The following is a 25,857-nucleotide window of genomic DNA, read 5'->3' as shown; positions in this document are numbered from 1 at the left end:
AAGAAAAGCCAAACCCAAATTGGTAGGAGGCAATAAATAATAAAGATCAGAGCAGAAGTAAGTGAAATTGAGACTAAAAGATGCAAAAGACCAACAAAATGAAACTTCTTTTATCTGAAAAAACAAAAATCAACAAGCCATTTGCTAGACTAAGAAAAAAGAGAGAGATGACTCAAATAAAGAAAATCAGAAATGAAAACTAAGCCATTAAAAATAGTGTCACAGAAATACAAAGGATCATTAGAGACTATTGTGAACAACTATAAAGGCCAACAAATTGGAAAACTTAGAGAAACTGGATATATTCCTGGACACATAAAATCTACTAATATTAAACCAGAAAGAAATAGAAAACCTGGACACAGCAATAACAAGTAATGAGATTGAATTAGTAATAAAGTCTCCCAACGAAGAAAAGCCCAGAACTAATGAGCTTTACTGCTGAATTCTACCAAACATTTAGAGGACTGACACCAATTCTCAAACTATTCCAGGAAATTAAAGGGGAGGGAATTCTTCCATACTCATTCTATGAGGCTGTCATTACCCTGATGTCAAAACCAGACAAGGATACAACAAAAAGAAAACTACAGGCCAATAGCCTTATAAATATAAATGCTAAAATCCTCAACAAATACTAGCAAACCAAATCCAACAGCACATCAAAAAGCTTACACACCATGATCAAGTGGGATTTATCCCAGGGATGCAAGAATGATTCAACATATACAAATCAGTAAATATAAATCATCACACCAACAGAACGAAGAACAAAACCATATGATCATCTCGATAGATGCAGAAAAGCATTGTTAAAACTCAGCACCCTTTCATAATTAAAAAAATCACCCATCTCAACAAATTCAGTTTAAAAGGAATGCACCTCAACACAATAAAGAGCATCTAAGACAAACTCAGAGCCAACATCATAATGAATGGGGAAAAGTTTTCAACTTTTCCCCGAAGAACCAGAACAAGACAAAGATGCCTATTTCATCACTGTTATTCAACATATTACTGGAAGTCTTAGCCTGAGAAATTAGGCAAGAGAAAGAAATAAAGGGCATACAAATTGAAAAGGAAGAAGTCAAATTGTCTGTTTGCAGACAAAATTATTTTATATATAGAAAACCCTAAAGAGTCCACCAAAAAATCTTAGAACTGATCAATAAATTCAGTAGAGTTACAGGATACAAAATTAACATATAAAAATCAGTCACGGCCGGGCGCGGTGGCTCAAGCCTGTAATCCCAGCACTTTGGGAGGCCGAGACGGGCGGATCACAAGGTCAGGAGATCGAGACCATCCTGGCTAACACGGTGAAACCCCGTCTCTACTAAAAATAATACAAAACACTAGCCGGGCGAGGTGGCGGGCGCCTGTAGTCCCAGCTACTCGGGAGGCTGAGGCAGGAGAATGGCGGGAACCCGGGAGGCGGAGCTTGCAGTGAGCTGAGACTCGGCCACAGCACTCCAGCCTGGGCGACAGAGCGAGACTCCATCTCAAAAAAATAAATAAATAAATAAAAAAATAAAAATCAGTCACATTTCTATACACCAATAATTAGTTAATAAAGAAATCAAGAAAACAATCCATTTACAATAGCTACCAAAAATGGCATATATGCACAATAACCAAGGAGATGAAAGATTCTACAATAAAAACTATAATTAACAACGATGAAAGAAATTGAAGAGGATATAAAAATGGAAAGATATCTCATGTTCATAGATTGGAAGAAATAATATGAAAATGACCATGCTATCCAAAGTGATCTACTGATTCAGTGCAATCCCCATCAAATAAACAATGTCACTCTTCACAGAAATAGAATAATCCTAAAATTTGTATGAAACCACAAAAGACCCCAAATAGCCAAAGCGACCCCGAGCAAAAAGAACATAGCTGGAGGCATAATACTACTATGGATCTAAATAGACCAGTGGAACAGAATAGAGAGCCCAGAAATAAATCCATTTATTTACAGCCAACTGATTTTTGACAAAAGCATCAAGAACACACGTTGAGGAAAAGACTGCCTCTTTAATGAATGTGCTGGGAAAACCAGATATCCATATACAGAAGAGTAAAACCAGACCCCTATCTCTCACCATATACAAAAATCAACACAAATGGATTAAAGATTTAAATGTACTACCTGAAACTATGAAACTACTAGAAGAAAACATAGAAGAAATGCCTCAGAACATTAATCTGGATGAAGATTTTATAGATAAGACCTCAAAAGCTGAGGCAACAAAAGCAAAAATAGGTAAGTGGGATTATATCAAACTAAGAAGCTTCTGCACAGCAAAGGAAACAATCAACAGAGTAAAGAGACAACCGGAAGCAGAGGAAAAAATATTTGCAAGCTGATTATTCAACAAGGGATTAATATCCAGATTATACAAGGTACTAAAGCAACTCAACAGCAAATAATAATAACAACCAGATTTTTAAAGGGGCTATTGATGCAGATAGATATTCCTCAAAAAATACATACAAATAGCCAATAGTATACTGAAAAATGCTAACATCATTAATCATCAGGAAAATGCAAATCAAAGCTACAATGAAATATCATCTGACTCCAGTTAGAATGGCTCTGTTATCAAAAATGGAAAAAAATAACAAATTCTGACAAGGATATAGAGAAAAGGAAACTCTTATACACTGTTGGTGGAAATGTAATTTATTATAGTCATTATGGAAAATAGTATGGCATTTCCTCAAAAACTTAAAAATAGAACTACCATATGACCCAGTGATTCCACTACTGGGTATACAATCAAAGGAAAGAAAATCTGTATGTTGAAGAAATATCTGCACTCGCATGTGTATTGCAGCACTCTTCACAATACCCAAAATATAGAGCCAACCTAAGTGTCCATTAACAGATGAACCGATAAAGAAAATATGGCATATATACACAATAGATCAATATAAATCCATCCCCATACACTGGAAAGTTAAAAGACTTTCAATGATGTTAAAGAGTTCTTTCAGGTCATATCTTGTTCCCTGAGCTAGCATACCAACCCACCCTCCACCCCTCAAGGACCAACGTATTGACTTTGTAACCTATGTGCAACAAACAGTTTTCAGAGGTGTCCCTGGAGTGAAGATTACAGAAAGACCTTTGTGTTTATCTATGAGTAATTTGAGCCCTATAAGCACCTCAGTCAGGACATTACAGAGGTGGAAGAGAGCATGGGTGGGCCCTCCAAAGATGCTGGCTGCTTCATAGTAAAGAAAACCAAAATGTTTCTCCCAAAAATGTTGAGGATTATTATGTTAAAGACACTCAAAATGCAGGGGAACACATTGCCTCAGCTTTTATTTGCCTGATGACAGGACAGAAATCCTTTCTTACTGGAGACAGCACTTGCTTACTGGCCTACGGAAGGCACCAGCAATTACCAGAAGAATCTGGGAGGCACCAGCAATTACCAGAGGAATCTGGGAACAGATTTTACTACCTTTCCACATTTTCCCTGCCTTCTACAAGACTGGAACTGCTCCTCCTTTGTCTTGTCATTATGCTAAGATTTATTGCCCTTTGTTAAAATCCTATTTAAGCAAGGACCCTAAGCTACTGCCTTGATAAAGATACTTTTGAACTGAGGCCTCTCTCACATGATGGGTATAGCATACATCCATAAACTTCTGCTGGTGTTTATCTTATTAATCTGACTTTTGTTTTCAGGAAAGTGTCTCAACTAAAGAATTTATCAAGGTTAAAAATATATATATATTTTCTCCCCTTTGGTAGAAACTGTTCCCTTTGTCCATGACTACAGGGGGAGCAACAAGCTAAGCAACTGTTCTTTCTTCAATGCCTCATAGGAAAGACTTCAAGAAGTCAGTTTCATAAGCACTCAATCAACACCTATTGGGTACCAACTGTGTACCAACCACTGTACTTAGGGGGTCCTAAAGATCATCCTCAGGTTTAATGATTCACTAGAAGTACTCACAAAACTCAGAACAGTCATTGTACTCACAGTTAGGGTTTATTGCAGCAAAAGGATACAGATTAAAATCAGCAAAGGAGAGAGTCACACGGGAAAGGGTCCAGGAGAGATGAGGCATGACACTTCCAGGTGTCCTCTTCCAGAGGAGTTATGCAGACAGTGTCTACATCTCCCAGAAATGATGTGTGATAATACACACCTGAGTATTTGCCAAGCAGGAAAGCTCACCCAAGTCTTGGTGTTTTTTATGGGAGGTCAGTCATGTAGATAGGGTGGACATGCTGTGTAGCTGACCACAGTCTCCAGCCTCTGCAGAGGTCAAGCTGACACCTTGTAACCCAAGATCTCTGCCATAAATCACATTGTCATCATAAGCTAACTGGCATGGCCCAAGGCCCCCAGGTAAACAAAGATATGATATCAGGAAGGATATCCCAAGAGCTTACTGGTTACTTCCCAGGAACTGGGCAAGTACTAAATCTTCCTTTGAGCAAAGTTAATCCTTTACTACACAACCCGAGTGAGAAAGAAGCCAGAGGAGAAGAAATGTGGACATGCTCTGAGACAACTCATCCTCTGGTTGGAAAAACAGCATCATGAAGGTCATCAGTAAGCAGACCTCTGCTTACATCAAGCAACAAGAACTTTGCTGAAGCCTGCAACTCTCCAGGACTCCAGCGTTAAAGGCATAGCACCAAAACCCTGGCCCTGCTAATAGCCCAGCACCTCCCACTTTGACCTGTCTTCCTTATTCTGTTACAGTCATTCATTCACCAAGAACTTTCTAGCACCTACTATGTGCCAGGCTATACTCCAGGCACTGGGGATGCAGGAGTGAATAAAACAGGCAAGTTCCTCATAGCCGCATAGCTTGCATTCCAGAGGGACTTGGCAGAACAGACAAAAACCGAGTAAACAGAAAGCAAGATCACTGCCAATACTGATTAACCCATTAAAATAGCTTCAAGTGAGAGAAACTGGTACAAAAGTAATGCTTTGAAAAGGTAAAATGTAGCTGGGAGGACTGAATTATCAGAAGAGATGAGTCCTCCTATCAGAGAGAACAAACAGCAAGAGCCTATGCCTGGGACAGAATGAGACTATGCACTGATGAGAACACAGCAGGCTCGGGGCACCGAGAAGGTTCTAGAGTGGATTCAACAACTATGAGCAAGTCTTCATGTCAGCTCTTGCCACTAACAAAGAAGCCTATTGAGGGTCAGTGTCAAGAAGACAAAAATTGTCTTTAAAATAGAGGTTGGCTTTAGGGAGATGGGGAAGGATGAATTCGTGAAAACTAGGGTTTTCAAAAAAATATTCCACATTTTAGGGAGTGGGTTTTTGAACTGAGATAAAAGTCATAGAACATAAAATTAACCATTGTAAGGTGAAAAACTCAGCGGCGATTAGCACATTCACAATTTTGTGCAACTACCACCACTATCTAGCTCCAAAACATTTTTATCACTCCAAAAGAAAACTCCATACAAGTTGCTGCACGATGAATGAGTGGCTTGAGCTGGGCCTGGCTAGGCGGGAAAGGTAGAAGAAGCAAGTTTTAAGCAACTGTTGGGCATAGACAGGCAAGAAGGTGGACAGAGCCGTCATGCAGCAGCCTGGGGTCTGCAGTTGGGCCTATCAAGAACATGTGTGGTTCCTTTGGCCCTTACCCAGCCTATTCTGCCTTAATATCAAAGAATGCGCCTGGGGAAGAATCAGCAGATTATTTCCTGCCCCAGGAAAAGTGTATATGTGTATTGGGAGGTAGGGATTGACACAGGGTGGAAAGGTAAACATTTTTGAAAAGAGACTGTCCAGGAAGAGCACCTAACCCAATTAGGAGGGGAAGACCTGAAAAGATGCCTTCCTGGGGAAAATGCTATCTGAGTAGAGACCTGAAGACAAGTACCAAGTATCAAGTTCACCAAACGGGGGTGAGAATTTGAGCCATTAAGAGCATACTAGAGGTCGGGCGCGGTGGCTCACGCCTGTAATCCAGCACTTAGGGAGGCTAAGGTAGGCAGATCACCTGAGGTCAGAAGTTCGAGACCAGTCGGGCCAACATGATGAAACCCTGTTTCTACCAAAAATACAAAAATTAGCCTGGTGTGGTGGTGCACGCTTGCAATCCCAACTACGCTTGCAATCCCATCTACTCGGGAGACTGAGGCAGAAGGATTGCTTGAACCCAGTAGGAGGAGGTTGCAGTGAGCCAAGATGGCACCACTGAGCTCCAGCTTGAGTGACAGACTGAGACTCTGTCTGGGGAAAAAAAAAAAAAAAGAGCATGCTAGAGGCAAGAGACTATGGTCCCTGAATAACCAACTGTATCAGTGCCATCTAGAATATTGCTAAAAATGTAAATTCTTGGGCCCTGCCCAGACCAGCTGAATAAGAAGCTCTGGGGATAGGGTCCAGCAGTCTCTGTTTTAACACACCCTGAAGAGGATTTGACACAAGCTATAGTTTGGGAACCACTGCTTAAGATTATTGTAAATACTTCATAGTCAGGTTCAAAGCCTTTCCAGGCTGCCCTTGAACCTACCTTTCTAACTCTCGCCTCTATCCAGAATGCCCTGCTGCTTGTCTTCTTGCTTACGTTTCAAGATGAAGTTTTATTATTTTTCATTTATAATTTTTTTCCAGACCTCACTCTGTGCCAGTATTGTTTTAAGCACTATACATATATTAATTGAGTTAATTCTTACAATTACCCTAGGAGATAAGTGCTGTCATTATTCTAATTTCCCAAATGGGCAAATCAAGGCTCAGAGAGGTAAGGTAGTTTCCTCAGGGTCATATAGCAAGTGGCAGAGCCAGAGTTTAAACCTAGACTAACCAGATTCCCAACCACCATGCTACACTGCTATAAAGTTTGATCTTGGGTTGTTCTGACTCCTTCCCACTCTCTCTAATCACCATATATGCAAACACACACTGTAGTACTTATCGTTTGGTACTGAAATTACATACCCATCTGTCTCCACATTAAACTGTAAGCTCTGATGGTAAAGGCTATGATGTTCATCTCTGCATCTACCTGGCACAGGTAGGTGCTCTGAAACATTGAAAAGGGGTAGATGAGTTTGGTGTACCTATGAGCAACCCTACTGCACACCCGCTGACCAACTCATAAGGTTTACTTTATAATCTGTCACATAGTTGAAAAATGCTCAATTTCAGGAGACCACAGGAAAAAGAGAATCACTATATCTGGGAAGCGCCCAACTTCCTGTGACTCAGTGCCTTCTCTAGGGAAACCTTCCCAGTCCCTTGGAGATACTTACTCTGAATAAATAGAGACTTGACATTTGAGTGTGAAGGCCAGGACTGTACAGAATAGGCTGTGATGACTGCAAAGTGCTGCAAACACAGCTGCTGTCTCAGAAAACAAGTCAATAGGTTTCCCATTTTAAGAGATGACAGCTCTTCATCAACTATTTTGACTTGGTGTCCTAGCCAGGAGAATGAGCTGAGAAAGATGTTGTAAGCCCATTCTGCCTGTGGCCTTCAGGGATGTCCTGACTCAAGGGTACAGGAGGACATCCAGGTCACTATGGGCCCTGGGAAGTCATCCTGCCAGAGAGAAATGTGCCTTTAAATACACTTGTGGGCTACATGGAGTTCTTTTTAAGGTGCTAGAAGTAAAACTGCACAAAATCATGATCAAAGGGACTGGAACCACAACTCCTACTCCCAGTGGTACTCAAGTGGAGTCACAGATTGCTTTACGTTTCTATTTCTGTTACTCTAGTTTTCTAATGTAAGCTCCCTGAAGTCAGACATCTTCCATGCTCACCACCATATTCCCAGAGGACTATGGTAGGCACTAAAATATTTGTCAGCTGGGTGCAGTGACTCACACCTGTAATCCCAGAACTTTGGGAGGCTGAGGTGGGCGGATCACCTGAGGCCAGGAGTTTGAGACCAGCCTGGCCAACATGGCAAAACCCCATATCTACAAAAAATAAAAAAATTAGCTGGGCGTGATGGCACACACCTGTAATTCCAGCTACTCGGGAGGCTAAGGTAGGAGAATCGTTTGAATCCAGGAAGTGGAGGTTGCAGTGAGCCGAGATCATACCACTGCACTCCAGCCTGGGTGACAGAGTAAGACTTTGTCTCAAAAAATAAATAAATAGATGAATAAATAATAAATAAATAAAGTTGTTGATGATCTGCTTTGTGATGCCAAAATGACTACATGAATTGCTGCAAATTCAAAAGAGTACCAGCTAGCAATTGCTATGTAACCAATCAGTAGTTCATCATGCTACTCAGAACACTCTCAAACCTAGTAGCCTAAATCCATAAGCATTTATCATTGTTCATGGTCTCTAGGTCAGCTGAGTGGTCCAATGAACTGATCCAGGCTTGACTGAGCTCAGCAGGGCTGGTTCATGTGTTTGGCAGGTTGGCTGGTGGCTGACTGGTCTAGCATGGCCTCATTTACATAGCAGGTGGTTGGCTAGCTTATCACTGGGATTTCAGGGGTAGCTGAGTCCCAGGTCTTTTATCATCCATCTAGTCAGCCTGACTCTATTCACATGGCAGTGGCAAGTCTCCAAAAGTACAAGACCTATGCTCAGAACTGACACACCGTCATTTCCATCACATCACAGCAATCACAGTCCAGCCCAGATTTCCAGATTTCCCAGGGATGGGAAAACAGACTCTGTATCTAATTGGTGAGGGGGAATTGCAAAGTCACAACACAAGGAACTGCCAAGTGTACTGTAGCCATTTTTGCAGTCTACCTCACAGGTTTATTTTTAAATTGGTAGCTAAAAATATAGGTTATGTGGCACATAGGCATTGCTGGAGGTCCCTTGAGAGATACTTCATGAAGATGGGTTTCTAGCTCTCAGAGTTAAAGTAAGACTTAAATTGTCATCATACTGGCTATCAGGTTCTAAGAACATCAGTAGTAGGAGTTCAGTTATTTGATTCCTCCTAATGGTGGAATAGAGTAAAAATAACTAGAATTATGATTATAATTTTTAATAATAGTAAAAGAAGAGGAAAGTAATATTCATCATACAGTACCAACTACATGCCAACCATGGCACAAGGCTTTATGTAAACATTGGTCCTAATCCTCACAAATCCCAAATAGGTCTTTTTCAATCATTTCCCTGATTGGAGATAAGCTATGAAAAGGTATCTAACTTGCCCAAGCAGAGGTGGCAGAATGCAAGCTCAGGTCTGCTGATTTCCAAGTGAGGGCTTTGTCCATGATGCCAAACTCACATCTGAACATTCCAGGAAAAGAACACAAAGTGGAGAAGTAATTAACTTTCCATGGTTTGACCCCCTGATACTTAAGAACACTCTCAGCCCTGCCTCGTTAGGCCTCTTTCTTGTCTCTGCTGGAAATGCTTTCTGTTCAATGCAGGGTTAGAGTTTTAGTAGCCATGAGGGCAGCTGTGTTATTGAGGCTTCTATTGTGTGATTACTTAGGGAAACGGTAGAGCTTAATTTTATTAATTCATATTGATTTATATAGCTTGGCTCATTCCACAAAGGATTTGAGGAAACTTACAATAAAAACAATACAGTTTTGTACAATCCCGGAAATCAAATGCTGGTAGAAATGCATTCCCAGAACCACTTTTTCCATGGCATCTTTTACTGTTCTGTGTGGACCTAATAAGAAATCATCATCATAGAATCTCAGCCCTGAGAAAGACTATAGTGGGTCTCCAGTTGTGTTAGTCTGTTCTCACACTGCTATAAAGAATTACCTGAGACTAGGTAATTTATGAAGACAAGAGGTTTAATTGACTCACAGTTCTGCAGGCTTAACAGGAAGCATGACTGGGAGGCCTCAGGAAACTTACAATCATGGCGGAAGGGGAATGGGGAGCAACCACGTCTTACCGTAGTGGAGGAGAAGAGAGAGAGGGAGCAAAGGGGGAAGTGCCACACACTTTCAAACAACCAGATTTTGTAAGAACTCACTCACTATCACGAGACAGCAAGAGGGAAGCCACCCCTGTGGTTCAATCATGTCCCACCAGGAACCTCCTCTGACGTGTGGGGATTACAATTCAGGATGAGATTTGGGTGGGGACACAGAGCCAAACCATATCACCAACTAAAGAACCTAAAAATTACATGGGAAGGTGCTTTAAATGAAGATGACTTTGCTACACACCCAGACTCTGATTCAGGTGGTCTGCGTGAGATCTTAAAACACGTTTAAAATAATTTTTAAATTCCCTCCAGCAATTCTGTCACAAATAGCACACAGATTGTACATTGAGGAAACCTGGTAAAATCCAAACCACATAACAATAAAGGCATCATCTTGCCAGCATTCACTTTAAATTAAGATACTGACTTAGAGTCTACTGTGTATTAGTACAGTAAGCCCAGTGCTTAGCACCAGAGAGGGAAGATAAATAAGAGGAGAACCACTGCCCTTCAAAAACTAAGTCTAATCATGGTAACAATGAATTACACAATCAGTGGTGACACAACATATTTAGTACCACAAACCTAGAAGTATAAACCCTTTGAGGAATGTGGGTAAACTTCATCTGTGAGGTGCTTCATGGGAACGTATGGTTCAGAGCATGGGCTCTGCAGGTGAACACTATCCTAGCTTTGAGTTTGCTAACTGTATGCCCTTGCACAGGGGGCTTACCTTCTCTGGAACTTGGCTTTGTCATTTGTAAAATGGTGATAAGGGTAGTACCTACCTAATTAGGTTGTAAGGATTCAATGAGTGAATAAATTGGTTGCCAGGTATGGCTCTGAGTTTTAATCTGTGTGTTATCTATGTGTTTTTCTACCCTGGGCACTTCAAAAGTTGTTTTGTTATTTTTGCTGGTGTTGGTAATGGTGGTGGCCGTGGTGGGGGTAGTGGTGATGGTGTTGAAGGTGGTTGTGGTAGATGTGGTGGTAGTGGTGGTGCAGGTGGCGGTGGTGAAGATGGTGTTGAAGGTCATGGTGGTGAAGGTGGTATTGGTGGTAGTGGTGATGGTGTTGAAGGTGGCAGTGGTGGAGATGGTGCTGAATACTGTGGTGGTGGTGCTGGCACTGGCAATGGAGACAGAGTGAAAATGAGGTGGTGGGTGATGTTTAATCTTTTCCTAGTCTACTTTGAGAAAAAAGACTAAAAGAAACTGCAACCCAAAGGCAAGGAAATAGAGATCCTGATGCCTGGCTGCCAAGTAAATTATTCTTTTCACAATCCCCAAATCACACAAAAGACTATGATTTAGGCTGAGGCAGAGAAGACACAATGAGTTCCACTTTGGCTAATACGTTTGAAATAAACAGAATTTCCAGCTGAAAGGGTGGTTCTGTAGCTATGGAGAAAGATGAAAGTAGGAAATAAGGATTTAAGAATCAGTCACACATACTGAGAAGGCACAAGGGAAGTCCAGGAAGAATCTGTAGAGAACAAAGGAGAGAGAGAAGATAATACAGTAGTCCCCAATTGTCTGTGGGGGATACATTTCAAAACCCCCAGTGGATGCCTGAAACCATGAATAGTATTGAGCACTATACACACCATGTTTTTTCACATATGTGTGTGTATGTGTGTGTATATATATATATATGATAAAGTTTAATTTATAAATTAGTCACAGAAAGCGATTAACAACAAGAATAATAAAATAGGAAACTTTTAACAGTATACTGTAATAAAAGTTATGTGAATGTACTTTCTCTTTTTCTGTCTCCCAAAATATCTTACTGTACTGTACTCATCTTTCTTCTTGTGATGATGCAAGATGACACAGTTCCTATGTGATGAGATGAAGTGAAATGAATGGGATAGGCATTGTGACTTAGCATTAGGCTATTGTTGACCTTCTAACAATATGCGAGAAGGAGGGTCACCTGCTTTGGGTGATCCTGGATCACACAGCCATGACAATGTGGAGGGTGGGATATCAGAAGCAGTCAGTCAATGGCTAATAAGTGGATAGTGCATAGAGCACAGATACACTATACAAAGGGATGATTCACATCCTGGTTGGGATTAAGCAGGATGGCTTGAGATTTCATCATACTACTCAGAACAAATGCAATTTTAAACTTATGAATTGTTTATTTCTGAAAATTTCCATTTAATATTTTCAGCCTTGCCTGTTTTGAAGGAATGATGCCTCCTAAGTCACATTTTTTTCTAATCTTTCCAGTTTGAAAAACAGTTTCCTTTCCAGAAATAGTGGGAACATACTGTTCCGGGTCAGAATATTGAGTTTACTAGACACCCATTTCATTGGCTATTTATTCATGGAAAGCTGTATCTTTATACCTAGAACAGTTCTTCCACATGCACCTGCTTCACCTCCACATCTGCCCTACAGGATATGACCACCACTCATACAGGCCCACCTACTTCTACTCCATACAACTTCACACACTCAAATCCACCCCAGTCAAGACTGCTCTTGGTCACTGAAGATACTGGTTTGGGATTCTCAGGACTGACTGGAGAAGGAGACACCCTTGGCTTCCTTCTTCTTCTTCACTGGTTACTCATGAGAATTGTTTGGCCAAAAAGCAGTATTAAAACCTATTTAATAGTCCCAACATCTAAATATGATTAGATGGGCTACCTGAAGAACTTGGGAGGTCTCTAGAATTGATTCATTTATTTTATTATTTTTTGACCTCCTATTAGGTGCTTGTCACCACTGGCATTAAAATGTTGAGTAAAATTATATATAACCATGGCCCTCATGAAGCTTAAAGTCCAACCAGGAAGAAAGATACTAATCCAATTCTCACACAATTAAGGGTAAAACTCAGGCTTTTAAGTGTTGGGCTCTTAGGTTGGTGCAAAAGTAATCACTTTTTTTTGCCATTAAAAGTAATGGCAAAGAAGGCTGAATAGGAACAGCTCTGGTCTACAGCTCCCAGTGAGATCAATGCAGGAAGCAGGTGATTTTTGCATTTCCAACTGAGGTACCTGGCTCATCTCATTGGGACTGGTTAGACAGCAGATGCAGCCTACCGAGGGTGAGCTGAAGCAGGGTGGGGCATCACCTCACCCAGGAAGTGCAAGAGATTGGGGAACTCCCTCCCCTACCCAAGGGAAGCCATGAGGGACTGCCCTAAGGAATGGTGCATTCAGATGCACGTACTACACTTTTCCCATGGTCTTTGCAACCCGCAGACCAGGAGATTCCCTTGGGTGCCTACACCACCAGGGCCCTGGGTTTCAAGCACAAAAGTGGGCAGCCATTTGGGCAGACACCAAGTTAGCTGCAGGAGTCTTTTTTTTTTTTTTTTTTTAGCCCAGTGGCGCCTGGAACACCAGCAAGACAGAATTGTTCATTCCCATGGAAAGGGGGCTGAAGCCAGGGAGCCAAGTGGTCTGGCTCAGTGGATCCCAGCCCCATGGAGCCCAGCAAGCTAAGATCCACTGGCTTAAAATTCTCGCTGCCAGCACAGTAGTCTGAAGTCGACCCGGGATGCTCGAGCTTGGTGGAGGGAGGGGCATCCACCATTACTGAGGCGTGAGTAGGCAGTTTTCCCCTCACAGTGTAAATGAAGCTGCTGGGAAGTTCAAACTGGGTGGGGCCCACCACAGCACGACAAAGCCTCTGTAGCCAGACTGCCTCTCTAGATTCCTCCTCTCTGGGCAGGGCATCTCTGAAAGAAAGGCAGCAGTCTCAGTCAGGGGCTTACAGATAAAACTCCCAACTCCCTGGGACAGAGAACCTGAGAGAAGTTGTGGCTGTGGGCATAGCTTCAGCAGACTTAAACATTCCTGCCTGCCAGCTCTGAAGAGAGCAGCAGATCTCCCAGCACAGTGCTCGAGCTCTGCTGAGGCACAGACTGCCTCAAGTGGGTCCCTGACCCCTGTACCTCCTGACCAGGAGACAGCTCCCAGCAGGGATCAACAGACACCTCATACAGGAGAGCTCCAGCTGGCATCTGGCAGGTGCCCCTCTGGGACAAAGCTTCCAGAGGAAGGAACAGGCAGCAATCTTTGCTGTTCTACAACCTCCACTGGTAGTACCCAGGCAAACAGTGTCTGGGGTGGACCTCCACCAAACTCCGGGAGACATGCAGCAGAGGGGCCTGTTAGAAGGAAAACAACAAACAGAAAGGAACAGCATCAACATCAACAAAAAGGACGTCCACACAAAAACCCCATTTGAAGGTCACCAACATCAAAGACCAAAGGTAGATTAATCCATGAAGATAAGGAAAAACCAGCACAAAAAGGCTGCAAATTCCAAAAACCAGAATGCTTCTTCTCCTCCAAAGGATCACAACTCCTCACCAGCAGGGGAACAAAACTGGATGAAGAATGAGTTTGACGAATTGACAGACGCTGGCCTCAGAAAATGGGTAAAGCAAACTCCTCCAAGCTAAAGGACTATGTTCTAACCCAATGAAAGGAAGCTAAGAACCTTGAAAAAAGGTTAGAGGAATTGCTAATTAGAATAACCAGTTTAGAGAGGAACACAAATGACCTGATGGAGCTGAAAAACACAGCCCGAGAACTTCATGAAGCACACGCTATATCAATAGCTGAATCAATCAAGCAGAAGAAAGGATATCAGAGATCGAAGATCAACTTAATGAAATAAAGCATGAAGACAAGATTAGAGAAAAATGAATGAAAAGGAATGAACAAAGCCTCCAAGAAATATAGGACTATGTGAAAAGACCAAACCTACATTTGATTGGTGTAGCTGAAAGTGACAGGGAGAATGGAATGAAGTTGGAAAACACTCTTCAGGATATTATCCAAAAGAACTTCCCCAACCTAGCAAAACAGGCCAACATTCAAATTCAGGATATATAGAGAACACCAAAAAGATACTCCTTGAGAAGAGCAACCCCAAGACACATAATTGTCAGACTCAACAAAGTTGAAATAAAGGAAAAAATGTTAAGGGCAGCCAGAGAGAAAGGTCAGGTTATACATAAAGGGAAGCCCCTCAGACTAACAGCAGATCTGTCAGCAGAAACCCTCCAAGCCAGAAGAAAGTGTGGGCCAGTATTCAACACTCTTAAAGAAAATAATCTTCAACACAGAATTTCATAGCCAGCCAAACTAAGCTTCATAAGCAAATGAGAAATAAAATCCATTACAGACAAGCAACTGAGAGATTGTGTCACCACCAGGCCTGCCTTACAAGAGCTCCTGAAGGAAGCACTAAACATGGAAAGGAAAAACTGGTACCAGCCACTGCAAAAACACAACAAATTGTAAAGACCATTGACACTATGAAGAAACTGCATCAACCAATGGGAAAAATAACTAGCTAGCATCATAATGACAGGAAAAAATTCACACATAACAATATTAACCTTGGGATTATTAACCTAACCCTAACCCTAATGGGATAAATGTCCCAATTAAAAGGCACATACTGGAAAATTGGATAAAGAATCAAGACCCATCAGTGTGCTGTATTCAGGAGACCCATCTCATGTGCAAAGACACACAAAGGCTCAAAATAAAGGGATGGAAGAATATTTATGAAGCAAATGGAAAGCAAAAAAAAAGAAGGGATTGCAATCCTAGTCTCTGATAAAACAGACTTTAAACCAGCAAAGATCAAAAGAGACAAAGAAGGGCATTACACAATGGTAAAGGGATCAATGCAACAAGAAGAGCTAACTATCCTAAATATATATGTACCCAATACAGCAGCATCCAGATTCATAAAGCAAGTTCTTAGAGACCTACAAAGAGACTTAGACTCCCATACAATCATAATGAGAGACTTTAGCACCACAATGTCAATATTAGACAGATCAATGAGACAGAAAATTAACAAAAATAATCAGGACTTAAACTCAGCTCTGGGCCAAGTAGACCTAATAGACATCTACAGAACTCTCCACCCCAAATCAACAGAATATACACTCTTCTCAGCACCACATCACACTTATTCTAAAATTGACCACATAATTGAAACTAAAACACTCCTCAGCAAATGCAAAAGAACGGAAATCATAACAAACAGTCTCTCAGACCACAGTGCAATCAAATTACACCTCAGGATTAAGAAACTCACTCAAAACCACACAACTACATGGAAATTGAACAACCTGCTCCTGAATGACTACTGGGTAAAAACGAAATTAAGGCAGAAATAAAGAAGTTCTTTCAAACCAATGAGAACAAAAACACAACGTACCAGAATCTCTGGGAAACAGCTAAAGCAGTGTTTAGAGGGAAATTTATAGCACTAAATGTACACAGGAGAAAGTGGGAAAGATCTAAAATCGACACACTAACATCACAATTAAAAGATCTGGAGAAGCAAGAGCGAGCAAATTCAAAAACTAGCAGAAGACAAGAGATAACTAAGATCAGAGCACAACTGAAGGAGATAGAGACATGAAAAACCCTTCAAAAAGTCAATGAATCCAGAAACTGGTTTTTTGAAAAGATTAGCAAAATACATAGGCCACTAGCAAAACTAATGAAGAAAAGAGAGAAGAATCAAATACACAATAAAAAATGACAAAGGAGAGATCACCGCTGATTCCACAGAAATAAAAACGACCACCAGAGAATACTAGAAACAACTCTATGCAAATAAACTAGGAAATCTAGAAGAAATGGAAAAATTCCTGGACACATACACCCTCCCAAGACTAAACCAGGAAGAAGTTGAATCCATGAATAAACCAATAACAAGTTCTGAAATTGAGATAGTAATTAATAGTCTACCAACCAAAAAAAAGCCCAGGACCAGATGGATTCACAGCTGAATTCTACCAGAGGTACAAAAAGGAGCTGGTACATTCCTTCTGAAATTATTTCAAACAATAGAAAAACAGGGACTCCTCCCTAACTCATCGTATGAGGCCAGTATCATCCTGATAACAAAGCCTGGGAGAGACACAATAAAAAAAGAAAATTTCAGGCCAATATCCTTGATGAACATCAATGTGAAAATCCTCAATAAAATACTGGCAAACCAAATCCAGTAGAACATCAAAAAGCTTATCCACCACGATCAACTCAGCTTCATCCCTGGGATGCAAGGCTGGCTCAACATATACAAATCAATAAACGTAATCCATCACATAAACAGAACCAATGACAAAAACCACATGACTATCTCAATAGATGCAGAAAAGGCCTTCAATAAAATTCAACACCCCTTCATGCTAAATACGCTTGATAAACTAGGTATTTATGGAACATATCTCAAAATAATAAGAGCTATTTATGACAAAACACCAGCCAATATCATACTGAATGGGCAAAAGCTGGAAGCGCTCCCTTTAAAAACCAGCACAAGACAAGGATGCCCTCTCTCACCACTCCTATTCAACATAGTATTGGAAGTTCTGGCCAGGGCAATCAGGCAAGAGAAAGAAATAAAGCGTATTCAAATAGGAAGAGAGGAAGTAAAATTGTCTCTGTTTGCAGATGCCCTGATTGTATATTTAGAAAACCCCATCATCTCAGCTCAAAATCTCCTTAAGCTGATAAGCAACTTCACCAAAGTCTCAGGATACAAAACCAATGTGCAAAAATCACAAGCATTCCTATACACCAATAATAGACAGGGAGCCAAATCATGAGTGAACTCTCATTCACAATTTCTACAAAGAGAATAAAATATCTAGGAATCCAACTTACAAGGGATGTGAAGGACCTCTTTTAAGAGAACTACAAACCACTGCTCAAGGAAATAAAAGAGGACACAAACAAATGGAAAAACATTCCATGCTCATGGATAGGAAGAATCAGTATCATGAAAATGGCCATACTGTCCAAAGTAATTGATAGATTTAATGCTATCCCCATCAAGCTACCATTGACTTTCTTCACAGAATTAGAAAAAAAACTACTTTAATTTTTATATGGAACTAAAAAAGAGCCTGTAAAACCAAGACAATTCTAAGCAAAAAGAACAAAGCTGGAGACATCATGCTACCTGACTTCAACCTATACTACAAGGCTATAGTAACCAAAACAACATAGTACTGGTACCAAAACAGATATATAGACCAAATGGAATAGAACAGAGGTCTCAGAAACAACACCACACATCTCCAACCATCTGATCTTTGACAAACCTGACAAAAACAAGCAATGGGGAGAGGATACCCTACTTAATAAATGGTGTTGGGAAAACCGGCCAGCCATATGCAGAAAACCGAAACTGGATCCCTTCCTTACACCTTATACAAAAATTAATTCAAAGTGGATAAAAGACTTAAACATAAGACCTAAAACCACAAAAACCCTAGAAGAAAACCTAGGCAATACCATTCAAGACAAAGGCATGGGCAAAGACTTCATAACAAAAACACCAAAAGCAATGGCAACAAAAGCCAAAATTGATAAATGGGACCTAATTAAACTAAGGAACTTCTGCACGCAAAAGAAACTATCATCAGCGTGAACAGGCAACCTACAGAATGGGAGAAAATTTTTGCAATCTATCCATCTGACAAAGCGCTAAATTTACAAGAAAAAAATAAACCACCCCATCAAAAGGTGGACGAAGGATATGAACAGACACTTCTCAAAAGAAAACATTCATATGGCCAACAAACATATGAAAAAAGGCTCATCATCACTGGTCATTAGAGAAATGTAAATCAAAACCACAATGAGATACCATCTCACGCCAGTTAGAATGGCGATCATTAAAAAGTCTGGAAACAACAGATGCTGGAGAGGATGTGGAGAAATAGGAACGCTTTTACACTGCTAGTGGGAGCATAAATTAGTTCAACCATTGTGGAAGACAGTGTGGCAATTCCTTAAGGATCTAGAACTAGAAATACCATTTGACTCAGCAATCCTATTACTGGGTATATACCCAAATGATTATAAATCATTCTACTATAAAGACACATGCACACGTATGTTTATTGCAGCACAATTTACAATAGCAAAGACTTGGAACCAACCCAAATGCCCATCAATGATAGACTGGATAAAGAATATGTGGCACATGTACACCATGGAATCCTATTCAGCCATAAAAAAATGATGAGTTCATGTCCTTTGCAAGGACATGGATGAAGCTGGAAACCATAATTCTCACCAAACTAACATAGGAACAGAAAACCAAACACCACATGTTTTCACTCACAAGTGGGATTGAACAGTGAGAACACGTGGACACAAGGAGGGGAACATCACACACCAGGGCCTGTCATGGGGTGGGGGGCTAGGGGAGGGATAGCATTAGGAGAAATACCTAATGTAGATGATGGGTTGATGGGTGCAACAAACCACCATGGCACGTGTGTACCTATGTAACAAACCTGCACATTCTGCACACGTATCCCAGAACTTAAAGTGTAATAATAATAATAGAGTAATGGCAAAAAGTATGATTACTTTTGCACCAACCTAATACCATGAGGGAAGGCAGGCCGATTCTTCAATGGTATTAAGTAGGAATATTCTGACCTTGTAGGGGTTATCAGGGAAGACTTCCTTCAGGAAGGGACTATGGAGCTGAGATCTAAAGAATGCATAGGAATTAACAAGGTCAGGGGTTCTCACCCCTGGAGGTAAATTAGAATCACCTGCATAGCTCTTAAAATACTGATTCCCAGGCCTCTCATCAGACCAAAGAAATTAAAATCTACTGTGGCAGGACCAAGCATTCATATTTTCAGGATCCCTTCCCCTGTACTCTAGTTGATTATCATGTGCAGCCAAGCTTGGGAGCCACTGAACTAGGAAGAAGAGACTGGGGACATAAGGAAGGGCATGTGCAAAGTCCCATGAAGGAGAAAGACATAGCCATTGGTGGAGCCTAAAGAAGGCAGGTGTGGCTTGAACACAGAGAGGAAGCCTGATCAGGGTTGAGGCAGGGAGGAGGGTGGGGGCTAGGAAGGACCACACACACTGCTCAAAATTTTGTTGTTGTTTTTTTTTTTCATTTTAACATCAATGAGAATCAAGTGGAGATTTTTTTAATTTTTATTTTTATTACCATTTCTTGGCCACAATCAGCTTTGCATTCTGAGAAGATTCTGACTCCCTGATGAAGAACAGATTGGAGGTAGCAGGAGGGACTAGACTTGGCCTGTGTGTGCCAGTGGGGAGGGGAGGAGGCACTTGCTTAACCTGCAGGCTGCAAACTGAAGGACAAGCAGTGACTGCTGTCCCCGGGTGGGGGGAGAGGACAGGGTGAGGTCTGTCAATCAGGTGGCCTCTGCAAGAGCACCAGCCCTGCCAAGCAGGCAGACCATTTTGGCAGCCTCAGTGAGCACTAATCAACAAGTTTGGCCCAAGCCCCTCTCCTCAGGAGGACCAGGCACAGTGGCTTCGACAACCTCACTTGGCACGAGGCTGGGTGAGGCTGCCGTGATACAGGCAGCCTGCCGGAAGCCATATGCACTGCTTAATTCCTCCACAAACCCACTGCTTGCAGCCACGCAGACATATGCAGCCTTAATATGGTTACAGCATCTTAAACTCCCAAGGAAAGGGGGAGAAGCGATGTTCCCGCCCAAGCACGGTGGTGGAGAGGAAAATTGTCAGAAGTGATTCTTGGCTGAGATTGGCAACATACACTGTCACTTGAACCTATCAATAGACCAGGCTGATGATGTTTTTCACTTAACACCTAGCGACAAGGCTGTCAGAAACTGGCAGGAGATCCTTGCACGCCCTGCCAAGAAAGAGGAACATGAAAAATCTGTCGAAATCCATGCTTGCTAATAAATATACCCCTGGAATTCTTTTTTAAAGAACCCATCGTTTCAGATGTCTAGGCAATATTTGCCAGGGATTCAAAAAGCCCGATGGAGCCAGGAGGTTTTTCTCCAGCTCTAGTTTTCACATGACTTTGGATTGTAGGCTGAACAGGCGAGGCAGGGACTTAGTAAAGGAGGGGCCCCAAAGATACTAATCTTTGTAAATTCTAGTGTGGGGTCAAAGTGTGAGGCAAAGAGAACAGACACATGACACTGCCCCTAGGGTCCAGTGACATGCTGTATGTAGACCAATTGAGCCAGGATCCTCCTGGTACCTGTATCAGAAGAGGACATAGGGTGCCCGTTGGAGGATCCAGAGGGAAGATGCTACAACCACAAGTGAACCCTGTCTGGCTGCTGTGCAGTTGTTTGTGCTCTTCATGAATATTCCCAGTAGGAATGCACTCCTTCTGCATCCCCACAAGCTAGGTGAGGTCATGTGACCTGCTTTGGCCCATGGAGCGATACACATCACACTTCAGCACAGAAGCCTTAAGAGCCAATGCACCATGTGTCACTTGCACTTTCCTCCTGCCCCGATGACTGGCAGTAGCTAGGTCACAGAGTGAGGACAACGTGCACAACACCCCAACTGACCTGCAACAGATGTGGAGCTTATGTGGGAAATACAGTTAGTTGTTTTAAATCATGGAGATGATGGGGATTGCCACAGTACAACCCAGCCCATGTGCTGTTAGAGCCATTGTGAGCAATTTCTTCTCCCTCTCATCCTCCGCCCTATCATGCACAGGCTGTCTTGCATAGTGGTTACAGTCCAGCAAGTCTGGGTTCTATTCTACCAGTGATGATCTTGGGTGAGATTCTTAAATTCTCCAAGTCTCCATTTTTTTCACCTCTAAATTGTAAAAAATAATACTATCCTCTCTTTAAGGGTTTTGCATTAATTATATAAAATAAAATTTAGAAATTCTTAACCTTTACTGCACTCTATGCAGAAAAGAGTTAACACAGCAGGCCTGACGTTACAATTCTTAGAAAGGCCTGCATACAAGGTTGGCCCTTAGCTAGTGCCTGGGAACTTGGATTTCAGGAGAGTCCCCACTATTCCCTAACTTATTAAGGGGGCTACTGTAACTAAACTGTTTGTGCAAACAATATCATTTATACTGCACTTCCATTCCCCCTGGGAGTCTGGAATTCTGGTACGTTATTAACAGAAGGTGCCTACATCATCAGCCCACGACAAAAAACCCAGGGCATGGAGTCTCCAGTGAGCATCTCTGGTTGGCAACATTTCACACGTTTTCACAACTCATTGCTGCAGTAATTAAGCATGGCCTGTGTGATGCCTCTGGGAAACCTGTGCCTGGCTTCCTCCAGGCTTCACCTATGCACCTGTGCCCTTTGCTGATTTCATTTTGTATCTTGTCACTGGACTGTACCTTAGACATGAGTCTGACTATATCCTGAGTACTGAAAGTCCTCTGCAGGCATCACCAGACCTGGGGGTTAATTAATTTAATAATAAGTTACGTTAAAAAGCTAATTTAATCTATTACATTAACACTAACAATCTTTATACTTATTGTTAATGTATATTAAATTAATTAATATATTAAATTTACTTATTAATGAGTTAACTATTTTATATAGTTAAACATATATTAAAATATATAAATATATAAATTATATATTATATATTATATGTTATATAATATATAATGTATTATATGACATATATTATGCTATATATTAATTATAATATAATTATATATAAATAATATAATATATAATATAATATTAATATAATATATTATATATCATATATTGTCATATATAATATTATTTTTATTAATATATTATATATAATAATTTATTGTATTATATTATTTATATATTAGATATTAATATATTATATATAATTTGCATTATATTATTATATTATATATGATACATAATATATTATATATTATATATTAAATTTATATTATGAATTATGTATAATATATTATCATAAATTTATATTCTAATAATATAATATATTAAATTTAATATATTAACTTATCTATATAAGTTACCATATATAGTTAAATATATAATATTATACATATATTAAACTTAATACAAGTTAGTAAGTATAAAGATTGTTAGTATTAATTTATAACTTTAATATTTTAAAATTATAAAGTATATGCCATTTTCATATATTAAAAGTATTAAACATTAAAGTTATAAGTATATATTTATATTATAACTTTAAAGTATTAAAGTTGTAAGTATATATTATATTATAACTTTAAAGTATTAAAGTTATAAGTATATATTTATATTATAACTTTAAAGTATTAAAGTTATAATATATTGATATATTTCAATGTATACCTATTAAATAACTTTAATGCATGCTTATCAAAATATACTTATTCATATACTTTAATGTATACTTTAAAGTAAGTATATATACTTACTTTTATTAAGTATATTAAGAATATATAAGTATATACATTATATACTTTAATGTATACTTACAACTCTTGTTATAAGTTAACAATAAGTAAAAAGATTGTTAGCATTAAAAGTAAAAGAAAGAAAGACACACCAAAAGAAATGAAAATACCTAATTCACAGGTAAATACAAAAGAAAACACCTGGAGACCAACTGATGTCCCCAAGGTACTTACTCAACTACCAGCTGCCCAAAATGGTGAGTTATTAGCCTAAGATTCTGGAATTACCCTCCCTAAAAGGACAAGAACTGGCCACGGGGAATGTGTCTGTCCCTGCTACACACAAATGGCCATTCCTAAGGTTACTCAGTAAAAACAGCAATCCTAGGAGCCACAAGAGCTAACATTTATTGAGCTCTCTTCTCTACCTTTGATATACATTATCTCATTTAAGCCTCAAACATTGATCTGGAGTAAGCACAGTCACTATCCCTGTATATAGACGAGAAAACAAGCACATAGAGGTGCAGCCATGTGCCCACCAGACAGTGTCACAGGTAAGGGTATGGACTTGGAATCCAGATTGCCTGGGTTCTCATCTCAGCACTTTGGCTGCCATAACGAATTGCCACAAATTGGGAGGCTTAAAATGACAGAAATTAATTCTTTCACAATTCTAGAGGCCAGAAGTCTGAAATCAAGGTGTCAGCAGGACCAGCCTCCCTCAGTGGGCTCCAGAGGAGGATTCTTTCTGGCCTCTTCCACTTTCTGATGGCTCCAGGCATCCCTTGGCTTGTGGCTACAGAGATGGGATGCCATACCCATCTCTGCCTCTGGCTTCACATGGCCTTCTCTTTGCTGTCTCTCCTCTTTTGTCTCTTATAAGGACACTTGTCATTGGATTTAGGGTCCGCCTATTTTAGGATGATCTCATCTCAAGATCCTGAATTACATCTGCAAAGACTCTTTTCCAAATAAGGCCACATTCTAGATTCCAGAGATGAAGACAAAGAGCTTTCAGGGACTGCCATCTAGCTCACTACAAACATCACTACTTAGTTCCATGCCACCTCAGACCAGTTCCTTAACCATCTGACATGTCACAGGATTTCTCTGAGGCTAAGCAAGGCACGTGGTCTGCTGCATAGTCAGAGCCCAACAGCACACAGCTGTTATGCGGAGTGACTAAGATTTGAACTCAGGCACACACAAAAACTATTCAGTCATACTTCCATCTGAGAACAGTTCAGGAGGGAGCCTCCCTTTTGGGCGGGTGTCTGAAGAAATCTTTGTAGACCCAACAACCACCAACTCATCGTCCTACAGTCATTCTGACCAGAACTCTTCTAAGTACTCTTTTTGTACAGAGCTTGCAACAGGCTAAACTTCCCCACCAGGCTCCCTCCGGAGGCCCTCGAAGAATAATTCTGGAGAATCTGGGCTCCTCTGTTTCACCATCTCAAAAACCCTGACAGTGATTACTGCTGCCACACTGGAGGGCTTTGAGGGTTATTGAGTTAATGACTATAAAGTCTATGGAGCTCTTCAGAGGAAAGAAGCCATAAAAATCAGATAAATAAAACAGTCAATCAGCACGTGTTTATTGTGTCCACGGGGTGCACAGCACTATACTGAGAAATAAAGATTAAAGGGGAGAAAAGCAAAGGAAAAGAAGGAGGCAAGTCAATTTAACCAAAGTCTTTCCAGGCCAGAGTACAAGGCCAGCCATAAACTAAAAAGCTAGCGCTCCCCAAGGCTTAAAAAATTAAGTGGATGCCTACGTATCAGTAAGAAAATGATAAAGAACTCAACTGGGGAAAAAAGTGGGCAAAGGATTCAAGTAGGCAGTTCACAGAAAAATAAATACAATGAGCCAATAAGCAATGACGAGACATTTAACAGTCCCCATAATTAATCAAATAATAATGATTTGCCATCTTTTATTTTTCATGTAGGCACTTTTTTAGTTTTCTAATAGACAGGGCATGAAGAATGTGAAGAAAAAGGTACTCTTCACCCACTTTTGGGGACACTGTGGATTGGGGTAACCTCTTTGGAGAGCAAAGGGGCAAGAGCTATCACAATTAAAAATATATATACCCTTTGACCCAGCAATCCCACAGTTGAAATTTTACCCTATGAATAAACTCACAAGAAAACACACCTGGCTAGGCTGGGCACAGTGGCTCATGCTTGGAATCCCAGCACTTTCAAAGGCCAAAGCAGCCAGATCACTTGAGGCCGGGAGTTTGAGACCAGCCTGGGCAAAATGGTGAAAGCCTGTCTCTATTAAATAATGTAATAATGTGGAAAACAGTGTAAAGATTCTTTGAAGAACTAAAAGTAAGTCTACCATTTGACCCAGCAATCCCACAACTAGGTATCTAACTAGAGGAAAAAAGGTCATTATATGAAAAAGATACTTGCATACTCATGTTTATAGCGGCACAATTTGCAATTGCAAAAATAAGGAACCAGCCCAAATGTCCATCAATTAATGAGTGGATAAAGAAGATGTGGTGTGTGAATACTACTCAGCCTTAAAAAGGAACAAAATAATGGCATTCACAGCAACCTGGATGGAATTGGAGACCATTATTCTAAGTGAAGTAACTCAGGAATGGAAAACCAAACATTGTATGTTCTCACTAATAAGTGGGAACTAAGCTATGAGGACGCAAAGGCATAAGAATGATACAGTGGACTTTGGGGACTCAGGGGAAAGGGTGGGAGGAGGGGTAATAAACTACACATCAGGTACAGTATACGATGGTTGGGTGATAGGTACATTAAAATCT

This window comes from Theropithecus gelada, chromosome 20 (genome assembly GCF_003255815.1).
Source record: "Theropithecus gelada isolate Dixy chromosome 20, Tgel_1.0, whole genome shotgun sequence".
Lineage (NCBI taxonomy): Eukaryota > Metazoa > Chordata > Mammalia > Primates > Cercopithecidae > Theropithecus > Theropithecus gelada.
Note: the sequence above shows the minus strand (reverse complement) of the source record.